This window comes from Stylophora pistillata, chromosome 2, assembly GCF_964205215.1.
Source record: "Stylophora pistillata chromosome 2, jaStyPist1.2, whole genome shotgun sequence".
Taxonomy (NCBI): domain Eukaryota; kingdom Metazoa; phylum Cnidaria; class Anthozoa; order Scleractinia; family Pocilloporidae; genus Stylophora; species Stylophora pistillata.
Genome location: NC_142520.1, coordinates 43,136,242 through 43,147,809, shown reverse-complemented (window position 1 = coordinate 43,147,809; position 11,568 = coordinate 43,136,242). Strand labels below are relative to the sequence as shown.

General features: G+C 37.1%; 1 long non-coding RNA gene across 1 annotated transcript; it reads right to left on the bottom strand.

Moving 5' to 3' along the window:
• Window positions 1–1,758: 1,758 nt before the first annotated feature.
• On the bottom strand, window positions 1,759–11,541 carry LOC148739652 (uncharacterized). The gene is made up of 3 exons (XR_015996389.1): window positions 10,980–11,541; window positions 3,204–3,260; window positions 1,759–2,384 (listed from the first exon to the last, which is right to left on the bottom strand). It is a non-coding gene; the product is annotated as an uncharacterized LOC148739652 (long non-coding RNA).
• Between the last annotated feature and the right edge of the window lie 27 nt (window positions 11,542–11,568).

Sequence of the window (11,568 nt, the reverse complement as noted above, 5' to 3'; positions counted from 1 at the left end):
AAGTGGTTCCTGTAACGCATTTTAAAAGCGGTGTCACAGAGACCAATGTACGTTTCCTTTGCGGTTTCTGTGGTGACCTCTGCCGGGTAACTTATGCTTTCCATGTTACAGCTTCCATCCATGGGGCATATGTCAGGTTTTCTACAGTTGCAGCTTTTCCTAGCTCGATCATTAGTGCGTGCGAGTTTCCGGATTTCAGATTTGTTGTGGTTAGATATGACAGTTTTAATGCTGCCCATGCAGCTGTAGCTCAGTTTAAGGGTGTTTCGGTTGACAATTTTGTGAAGGGGATTAGTTTTTGTGAAATGCTTATCAGTAAGTGCAAGGAAGCATTTTCCGACGTTAGTTTCCACGTTCTTGCTGTATGGTGGGTTAAACCATGTAATGTTCCGCTGCCTGTTTCTTCGTGGACGTGGTGCCTGGTTTGATGCACCTTTGAATGACAGGGTGTATCTATACCCACTTCTTTTGAGAGCTTCTTGATGAATGGGTTTAGCGCTATCGAAGCATTCCCTGTCGGAAGATATCTCGGAGAGCCTCCTATTGATTGATTCAGGGATGTTGTGCAGAATGGTTTTAAAATGCGTTACAGGAACCACTTGTGTTCATTCCGAAACGAACGTTTCAGGCATGCTACTGAACCTAGCAAATATATATGGAGTCTTAAAGATAAAGACACTAAGTTTAGTATTAAGTGGCGCAAGGTGAAACAAGGACCTCGGCCTGGTAAATTACGCTTTCCATGTTACAGCTTCCATCCATGGAGCATATGTCAGGTCTCCTACAGTTGCAGCTTTTCCTAGCTTGATCATTAGTACATGCGAGTTTCCGGATTTCTGATTTGTTATGGTTATATATGACAGTTTTAATGCTGCCCATGCAGCTGTAGCTCAATCTAAGGGTGTTTCGGTTAAAAATTTTGTGAAGAGGACTAGTTTTGGTGAAATGCTTATCAATAAGTTCAAGAAAGCATTTTCCAACATTAGTTTCCATGTTCTTGCTATATGGTGGGTTAAACCATGTAATGTTCTGCTGCCTGTTTCGTCGTGGACGTGGTACCTGGTTTGATGCGGCTTTGAATGATAGGGTGTAGCTATACCCACTTTTTTTGAAAGCTTCTTGATAAATAGGTTTAGCGCTATCGAAGCATTCCCTGTCGGAATATATCTCGGAGAGCCTCCTATTGATTGATTCAGGGATGTTATGCGGAATGGATGGTGGGTGGTTGGATTTTCTATGCACGTACAGGGGATGTTGCCTTTCTTAGTGAAAGGGTAATACTTCCCACTTGAGAGGTCAAGCGTGACGTCTAGAAAATTGTTTTTGGTGATGTTAGCCTCCACCGTGATTTTGAAGTCATTCTCGCGGAAGACTTTGCAAAAACCTTTCTTAATATTCTCTAATATATATATATATATATATATATATATATAATCTAGGAATGGGATGAAATCCTCATCACCTTGAAAGTGCTCGATAGCTGAACTAGAGCACTGAATTATAATCGAAGAGTTGGTTATTCGGTTATTTATTCGCTACTCTGAGTTTCATGCTTCATGCGAAGCAATCATCAGGCGGCGGTCAGTGAAACTCGGAGTAGCGAATAAATAACCGAATAACCAACTCTTGGATTATATATATATTTATTAAAAACTAGATCATTGGATAATGCAATTCAAGACTTTTTATTGGCTTAGCCAATATGTTCTATCAGCCAATATACCATAATCTACAAATATGGCAAGCGTACGTTTCAGCTTAAGATTAAAAGGGAGCTAAGAGTTTAATAAAATTTAATAATTTAATTGAACGTTTTTAATAAAACAATTATTCCCTCGCGCTTGTTGGATATGAGATGATTATAGCCAACGAGGCGCGTAGCGCCGAGTTGGCTATCTATCATCTCATATCCAACGCGCGCTCGTGGAATAATTGTTAAATATATATATAAAGATATAATAGAAATAAATAGATATAAATCAGTGATTAATGTATATATATATATATATAACTGTAACTGCTAATATATCTTAGCATATTAAACTCCATGCCTGTTTCCTTGTAGAGTCTGCCAGAATAGAATGCAGTGAAATCATAGTGATTGCCTAAAATAAATTTCAACCACATGTATCGTCCCCTTGATCTCACTACTTCAGTTCCGTAATCTCCGCAGAATTCACCAAGAAGGTTGGCTGACTGATTATTGCCATCACGGATCTCGAGATAAAGATCCAGCAGACATAGTCGTGGCGCATGACCGCGCATGGTAAAGTTAAGTTCCACGTAATTTCCCTCTGGAACTAAAAGAACGTGTTCTTTATCAAACTCTTGGACTTGTCTCCACTCTTGTGCTTGCTTAGGATTCTCCGACAGACCTGCAACAACTGCATCAAGCCAATTAGTTTGATTGCAGCAAAAACAATTGCTGGTTATTATAAATAAATTCTAAATGATATATAAAGACCAAGAAAAAGAAAGAATGTGCTAGTACACAAAACAAGGGCTTCCATACTTGCTGGGCTCCCTCTTGCAAACACAACTATTCCATTTATTAGATTTTAGACTATTCAAAAATAAATGTTTCACAAATATACATTTACTCTCATTCATACTCTGCACAGGAGAGGGGGAGAGAGAGAGAGAGAGAGAGAGAGAGAGAGAGAGAGAGAGAGAGAGAGAGAGAGGAGAGACGAGACAGAGGCAGAGAGACAGAGGCAGTACCCAAAGATTAACCTTTGCTCGAGCTGGGAAAAAAGGTCATTTCAAGGTAAATTGAACTTTAAGAAACCCCAATATTCCTCCGCAGCATTCAGAGTAATAAAAAGCAACAGGAAAACATAAGCTCAGTCGCTTTGTAAAGTATCGAGCTCAGTGACTCAACAGATATCAGGACTGGGGCTCAGAGACTTCAGATGGGACACTATTGACGTCTTGAAAAGTAAATGCACCCCATTTCACAAGCCTAATATTAGTTGCATTAAGCACTTATCTTCAAGAGATTATACTCTCTTGCTTATCTTTCAGGAGATGCCATCCTCTAACTCTTCATTGCTTTCTTTCGATGAATGTCCCACCGATCATCTCCATTGTCTTCCTTACCGCCCACCCTACCCTAGGGGCCTCCTCTCTCCCTCCATAAGGAAAAAAACCACTTTGAATAGCTTAACATCTAGAGATTGGCTGTAGACATTCGAAGAGCTTACAGAAAACATGGATGAAAATCCACTTGGCCATTGAAGATACCATCCCATTAATGTTTGCTAAAAAAAAGTTGATATATGCTTAAATTTCTCTTGATTTTAACGTAAATGGCTATCCTTTCAGTAGACATCAGTTGTTAACTTCGTCAGCGAAAATTTGAAATTTGATGCAGTTACAAGTACATACATACATACATACATACATACATTCATACATACATAAGCTTTATTTATCCTCGGATTTCAGTGTAGCTTACAAGCTAGTATCTCCGATCCTAATTACTAATTTTAAAAGTTACAGCTAGAACAAGGCTAAAAAGATAAAAAAGTAATTCATAATATAGTAATATAATAATCATTAATATAATAATATAATGTAATATTAATGTAATATTAACAGAAAACGTGCACTAACAGTTTGCGCTTAAATTCACTATAATCTACATTTTTTCTAAAGTGGTCAGGGAGGAAGTTCCAGTACTTAACAGATGAGTAGCTAAAATAATTTAGACCATATGGGGTTGTAAACGGCTTAGGAAGTGATAAAATATTGGTGCCCCTTAGGGAGTAAGCAGTAGATCTTAGCTTGATCAGTTGTTTCAAATAGCACGGATATTTATCAAGATGGACACAGTTGAATATACAAATCATCACATTTTGTATCCTCCTGTTGGCTAAACCACACACACCTGTCTTGTCTAAAAGATCATCATAGTTCGAGTCCCAGTCCTTTAAAACAAATCTTAAAATACGTCTACTAAAGGCGTCCAGTTTAACAGAGTCCTCTGAATTACAAAAGTGCCATATCATTGAACAGTAGTGAAAATGGGGTAACATAAACGTTTTATAAAGTTTCTTCATAGGTGGCGAAGCAGGGGGAAATGGGAGGCGTAGCCCCCGAAGAAATCTTTGAGTGTTTTGGTTTAGAAAATATCGCTAACGCAGTATGTAAATTATGTCAGCATCGCGCTTGGCGAAATAATGTGCTACAAAACATTTTTTTCAACAACTGCAGCTTGTTTTCGAGAAGCATATAAACTACAGCAAATCTCCCTTGAACTAGATAGCGAGTCTAGGAGATTAGACATGATTACATTTTTTACGTGGGAACCCAGTCGAATGCAAGGCTTGTTTCTCTCGATAACTTTTTCCTTGATCGGAAGCGTTGATATTGTCGAGAGAGTTAACCCTTTCTTTCGTTGAAAAAGGAATACCGGTAACCTTGAGATACAAGACTTATACAAGAAGAACTCAGCCAAAAACTGACAGTGGGATAACGTATTTTGGTTCCCCAAAAGTAGTCCGATGTCATCTAATAACAGCTAAGAAAAAAACCTTGGACATTTGCGTTGAAAAATTATTCACCCCTTAGCGGATAGAAATGCAAACATTGATAGAAACTGACAACGACGAAGTATTAATTCTTAATTACAGTCTTTATGACCGACAGACGACTTTTCTGCTTTAAGAATTTAATTATAAATTGAATTCGGATCCTTTCTTTTTTTTTAAGCTTCCAATATTTTGTGTTAGCGGAGAAAAAAGTCAGCGGATATGTGTCAGTAAATCAGCAACACAAAAGTGTATAAGAAGAGGATTCAATGTCTGACTAAAAGTTAAAAGGAGGAACACGAAATGAAAAGGAAATATTTAAAGAAACGGCTTTTTTTGCGTTGTTTTAACGTGTGGAGTAAGGAAGCCATCGATGAAATCATTTGAATGTTTGTATTCACCTAATAAGAAAGCAATTTTATACAAGCTTCGTCTAAAAATTTACAATGAAAATTATTGTATACTTTCCATTTTGATAAATGAAAAAAAAAAAAAAAAAAAAAGGCGTCAAAAGCTAGTTCCTCTCTGGTTTCTTGTCACTATCCTTGTCTTTTTTGTTATATATCCTAAAAAACATGTTCAAAATCTCTATAGAGCGGATAATCTCAAAAAATGAACTTAGGCCATTCAAAGTATCTCGAAAGTAATTTTGTCAGGTTTAAATTATGTAATCAGAGAATGTTTAGAAATACATTTGATGATAAAAATTAACGGTAAAAAACTACGACGTTTCGAAGTCTGCATGACCTCATTATCAAGTAAAATGTTAAAACTGATGTAAAATTGTAGCTCAGAGATTATATACAAATAAAATGTGATAACTTCATTAGAATAATGAGCGTTCATTGTTATTGGTGTCAGATCGTGCAGTATATGTTTAAATAAATACTTTTGCACGTATTGAGTCAGACTGCGTGTTTAACTTTGGTTTTTGTTCGCGAATGAATAACATTTCGTGGATTAGGCAGTCCATTTTCCCGCGGCATTTCTTGAGAACGGAAAACATTTTCCCCAGGCCAGCGGACGCTACACCGTAGCGAGATCATCGCTGAAAAAGCCTTTAAAAACAACTGGTTTAATGAAACGCATGGTCTCAACCTCACAAAGACAGGTCTTACCGAACTTTTAAGAATAGCAACCAAAGATCAGCTATTTCAGTTCGACGGTCAACTTTATGAGCAGGTGGACGGTGTGGCCATGGGCTCGCCCCTGGGACCCCTTATGGCAAACGTTTTCCTGTGCTCCATTGAAGAACAACTGGATCGCAACAACAAGTTACCAAGTTTCTACAAAAGGTACGTCGATGACACATTAGCCACGATGCCAAATATTCAAGCCGCAACAGCTTTCCTTTCAACATTGAACGAATGCCATCCTGCCATACAGTTCACAATGGAAATTGCTGAAAACAACAAGCTTCCATTCCTCGGTATGATGATTGAGAAAAACGGTTGCCACCTGACAACAAGCGTATATCATAAACCAACTGATACAGGACTGCTCTTACATTACCAGAGCCATGTCGATCAGCGTTACAAAAGATCTCTGCTGAATACAATGCTGAACCGAGCTTACCGCCTGTCATCAACGAAAGAATCTTTTACGAAGGAATGCCAGCATCTCAAGCGGATGTTTACTAAGCTTAAGTACCCAGTGAAACTCATCAACTCAGCTATCGCCTGGTACACGAGTTCTACGATCCAAAGCCGTCACGAAACCCCAACTGAACCTGACGCGGCTACACAAAAACCTGTCAGAATAACTTTACCATTTAAAGACCAAAAATCGGCCGACACAGTAAGACATCAGCTGAAAGATCTTGGCCGGAAAATCGGAACTGACCTACAACCAGTTTTCACGAGTCGTAAGATCGAGGGAAAGCTCAAGATACAAGAAGAGAAGCCCGCTTTAATTAACCACCAATGCGTTGTTTACACTTTCAAATGTGATTCGTGCGATGCGGATTATATCGGTTATACCACACGCCATCTTCATCAACGCATAGAAGAACATAAAGCCTCTGTCATTGGCAAGCATCTGAGGGAGGCCCACGGTGTAGCGTCCGCTGGCCTGGGGAAAATGTTTTCCGTTCTCAAGAAATGCCGCGGGAAAATGGACTGCCTAATCCACGAAATGTTATTCATTCGCGAACAAAAACCAAAGTTAAACACGCAGTCTGACTCAATACGTGCAAAAGTATTTATTTAAACATATACTGCACGATCTGACACCAATAACAATGAACACTCATTATTCTAATGAAGTTATCACATTTTATTTGTATATAATCTCTGAGCTACAATTTTACATCAGTTTTAACATTTTACTTGATAATGAGGTCATGCAGACTTCGAAACGTCGTAGTTTTTTACCGTTAATTTTTATCATTAAATTATGTAGTCCATCAAAATGCAGATTTCTCTCAATTCTCACTAAAAGACCACGTAACAACGTATTTAAGTAAGAAACAAGAATTGTAATGTGATCATTGGGCTATTAAGTTAAGGCCCTAGCAAACGGCTTAATACTAATAATAGTAAGGTTATTATGAGCGCATTTAAGAATCTCAATGCGCTTACATAGCATGCTAAAAATAAAATATAACAATGATGCTAACAGTCAGTAGTACCTACACTAACAAAAATAAAGTTAAATGGGATAAGATCCTATGTGGTGTTTCACAATACTAAAAATAAAATTTCCGGAATAGGAATGTTTTAAGGGCAGATTTAAAAGACGAAAGATAATCTGCTATGGCTTCAACATTTTCTTCAACATCCTTTCGATTTTGTTGAATGGCAATGTTGAAAGCGCTTGCCACCCCCTTTCCACCGTGTTGAAACGCGTCGAAACTATATTGAATCGATGTTCAAAGAGTTTAAAAGCCTTTAAAATTTGCTTCAACATCCATTCATGGAAGCAGGCGACATCCATCCATGGAAGCAGGTGAAAGTTGTTCCTCTGTACAAATCAGTAGGTCGGGAAGTTATGGACAATTACCGGCCCATTTCGATGTTACCAGTAATTTCAAAGATTGCTGAAAAAGCCGTAAATGTTCAACTTTAACAGTATCCAAATCAACATGGCCTCTTCAATTCATTTTAATCAGGGTTTAGACGTCATCATTCGACGCAGACCGCGGTAACATATTTTTGTGACACAATTAAAGAAGCACAGAGGCGGGAAAACTAACTGGGGCCTTATTTATCTATCTAAAAATGGCCTTTGATACCTTCCCCCATGATGATCTCATTCGCAAGCTCAAAAGATTTGGTTTGGAGGATAACTCTCTCGCATGGTTGACGAGCTACCTTACTAACAGAATCCAGGCTGTTTGTGTCGAAGATGAACTATCCAGTCGAATGCCTGTCCTCAGTGGCGTACCGCAAGGTAGCATCCTCGGCCCTGTACTGTTTACTCTGTATATAAACGATCTACCTTCCTGCATCCAATTCTCCAACATCATGATGTACGCGGATGATACAGTGATCTATTTGTCGTCCACATCCATAGTGGACATTGGCCATAATTCGAACCTTGATCCAGCTAATCTGCCTCAGTGGCTACACTATGATAAACTTGTTCTCAACATGAAGAAGATGGAATTTATGACGTTCGGCACCCGCCATAGGCTCGCGAGACCAAAGTATGATGAAACTGATATAAGCCTCAACGGACAGTCAATTAAGCATACGGACACTTTTAAGTACTTGGATGTCGTTCTTGATCGCACCCTTTCCTTTAATGACCACGTGGATTATGTGAGGATCAAGGTATCTAAGATACTCGGTATGTTCTCTCAAATAAGACCTTCACTAAAGCTAAAAGCTGCAAATAGACTCTATAAAGCCATGGTCCTCCCGGTTGTAGATTATTGTGATACTGTGTGGCGTGAATGTGGGCAAGGATACAGTGACAAGATTGAACGACTACAGCGACGAGCAGCGAGGATCATCTACTCCAAAGATGTCTCCAAACTAACAACTGATCAAGCTATGACTAAACTGGGCTGGAAACCCCTCTATTATAGAAGACGAACACATATTTTTAGATTTGTTAATAGGTGCATTGCAAATACGCACGATCCATTGTTTCATTTCAAAATGGCGCCCTTTTATGTCTCAGGCGTGCAAAGAGCTGGGGCCTGAAACTGATTACCAGGCCATTCGCTAAGTTTTGTTGAATGAAATGTTGAAACCGTTTGCCCATCCCACCGTTCATTATCATTTAACAGCCTATCAACAGCGTTCAACAAAATCGAATGAATGTTGAAGCCGTTTGCTAGGGCCTTTAGAATTCAGTTACGAAATGAACGCTTAAAAAACTAATTGTTAATTCATGGCGATCGATAACAAAAAATTTTATTCAATATGCATTGAGATAGATTTCCATAAGCATATTATATTCTTGATATCAGGCAAAAGCAAGGCCTGCAACAAAGCAATCTTTCAATATTCCGTAAAAAGTTTCATGCTTTAAATCCTCATAGCAAATATAACGGTGCTTTCTTATTTCTTTGGAAACGCTGAACAAAATCCCCGCAGTTACGCAAATTAAAACATGATATTTGTATTGTACATTTTTTATGGAAAGTAGAAGGAAAGGACAGGATGGTATGAGTTTCCTTATTTCCTATTGACAAACTGCCTCTCATTTCACTTGTAGTGTTTTCCAACCTCTCAAGCAAAAAGAATTGATGATATATTCATAATTTTGAAAGACATCAATTGAAATCCTTCTGCTGTGGATTAGTTATCCTTATATCCACCACTCGGCTAATATTTTTTTGTTATCTTTTACAAGCTGCCTGCTTCTTGTTTTATTCTCTGGCGTAAGTGTTATTTGAGTTTTTTACTTTGATCAGTTTGATTGTTTTCCACTTCTCAACACCATTGTTCTTGACAATATAACGATGTTGGTGGAGGGAAATAAGATCTCAATGAATTAAATTAAGTTTTATCATGAATTTATTCAAGTCTCACTCAGTTTGTGTTGTCTTTGTTTTGACAGTTAGGTGTAAAATACACATCTAGCGCATAAGTCACAGATACATTGTACTTTTGTCAAAAACTGAAAGGAATCAACTTGATTAAGCGTACTTTACCGTGGGAAATATTTTAGAAGCTATGTTGAAGCAGAACACGGAGCATACATTCATAAACAGGATCGACATCTGTACTGACAGTGCAGATATCTTGCAATAAAAGAAGGAAGGCTCGACGCCTTTTGATAAAAAGAGCTCGTAATGAAATAACCATGTCATTCATCAATTTCAAAATTCATCGGTAATTCCACAAAACCGTCAGTACTCGTTCTTTTTAGCAAGAGAACGGCCATTGCACTTTAAAGACAGATATTTCGATCTCTTCCCTATAATTTTTAAATGCATAGGTCATCTTGTTATATCATTTATGGCGCGAAAGTCGCGAGAAACTATTAAAAGTGTTTCATAATTTTCAGGCAGAAAAGCAGGAGAAATTTAAGTGTTGCAATTTTGAGGTCTTGCCAGTCTCGTTATTCTCACAGCCAATCAGCTTTAGTTCCTACAGATATTGAAGATAGAAGGAGAAATTACGCTTTGCAATAATTGTTACAGGGCACATCATCAAAGAAATTACAAAAGAAAAAAGATTTGTATGCATTATGCATACGCTTTCTATGTATTCAGAAAAAAAGAAAAACAGATTTAGGATATTTTTTTTTTCCACAGATAGAATGCTTTAATTTCCTTTTCATCTGTTGTTTTAAAATTTCTCAATGCGTGGTAAACTTTCATTTTTAATAACTGTATGTTCGTTACTCTGCGAATATCAATGTTTCATCATTTCCAAACTGACTCCTTCAAGCCTAATATTCGTTCATTTGACTTTCAAATTAACGTTAAACTTGGAAAAACGCACAAGAAAAATGTTTCCTTTCCGATAAAGTTTGCATTTCCATTGTAAAGTATCATCACAAAGCACACATTCTAATATGTCCAAGAATTCGGACCCTTTTCTATGTCGATCATTATCCTTAACTCTCACTATTTCTATTGCTGAAAATATACCGGCTTTCGTGAGGAAAAATTTAATTCTGAGAAATAATAAAAAGTGATGAAAGAAAATATTCATGTTTCAGTTATTCCGTGTCTCTGTTTCGCAGAAAACACGTAATATGCATCATAGGAATAACACGAGAATCACAAACAATAAGAAAAAAAATGCAAACCATGCAGTTGAATTACAGAATAATTGCGGGAGATAGAATAGTTCGGAATAAATATTGTGATAAATTTATCAAAAGCCTCGACATCTGTGCAACCAAAGAAGATTATTTATCATCAACCGAAAAAATGCCTATTGCTTTCAATTTTAATTTTTCTAAAGTATAGGGAACGAGAGGGAATTGAAATAAACTAATATATAGGAAAATAACTGAAAGTAACAAAGCTCTTATGTTTAGTACCTGAATGTTGATTGTCTCTTTGCTCTGTTAGAAACTGATCGCATTTATCCGCATAAGCAGAAGAGAATTAATCCACACAAAGGTAAAGATTTTTACAGCTGTTGTTAATTGTTGTTTTAAATAAATACAAAGCTAAAAGAGAAAAATTTTCATCACGTATTTCGTTCAATTCGTTCAAGCCACGCGTCCATCTTAAAGAATGAAATTAAATCGTTGTTTAATTTTCTTCAGTTTTAGTTTATTTTCTATTTTCATAACTGCTTATCATTTTCATCATCGTATTTGACTTGTAATTTCAAATTATGCTAAACTTTCTTAACCATAAATATTTTTTTCCGTTTTTATGAAACATAACTTATTTTATCTATTTATTTATTTCATTTTTGAGTCTGGAATTTAAAACTACTGATGTCACCCCATACTTAAAAGGATTTTCCTCTGTTATATTAAATGTCACTCAGAAACGAAAACTTAACTTCCGTGGTTGAATGAGTCTGTATTGAAAACGACTTGTCAGTGGAAAAGAAATATGTTATTTGCTGGCAGTGAGGTTCTTATAGAAACGAAATGCGATGTACAGACAGCATTT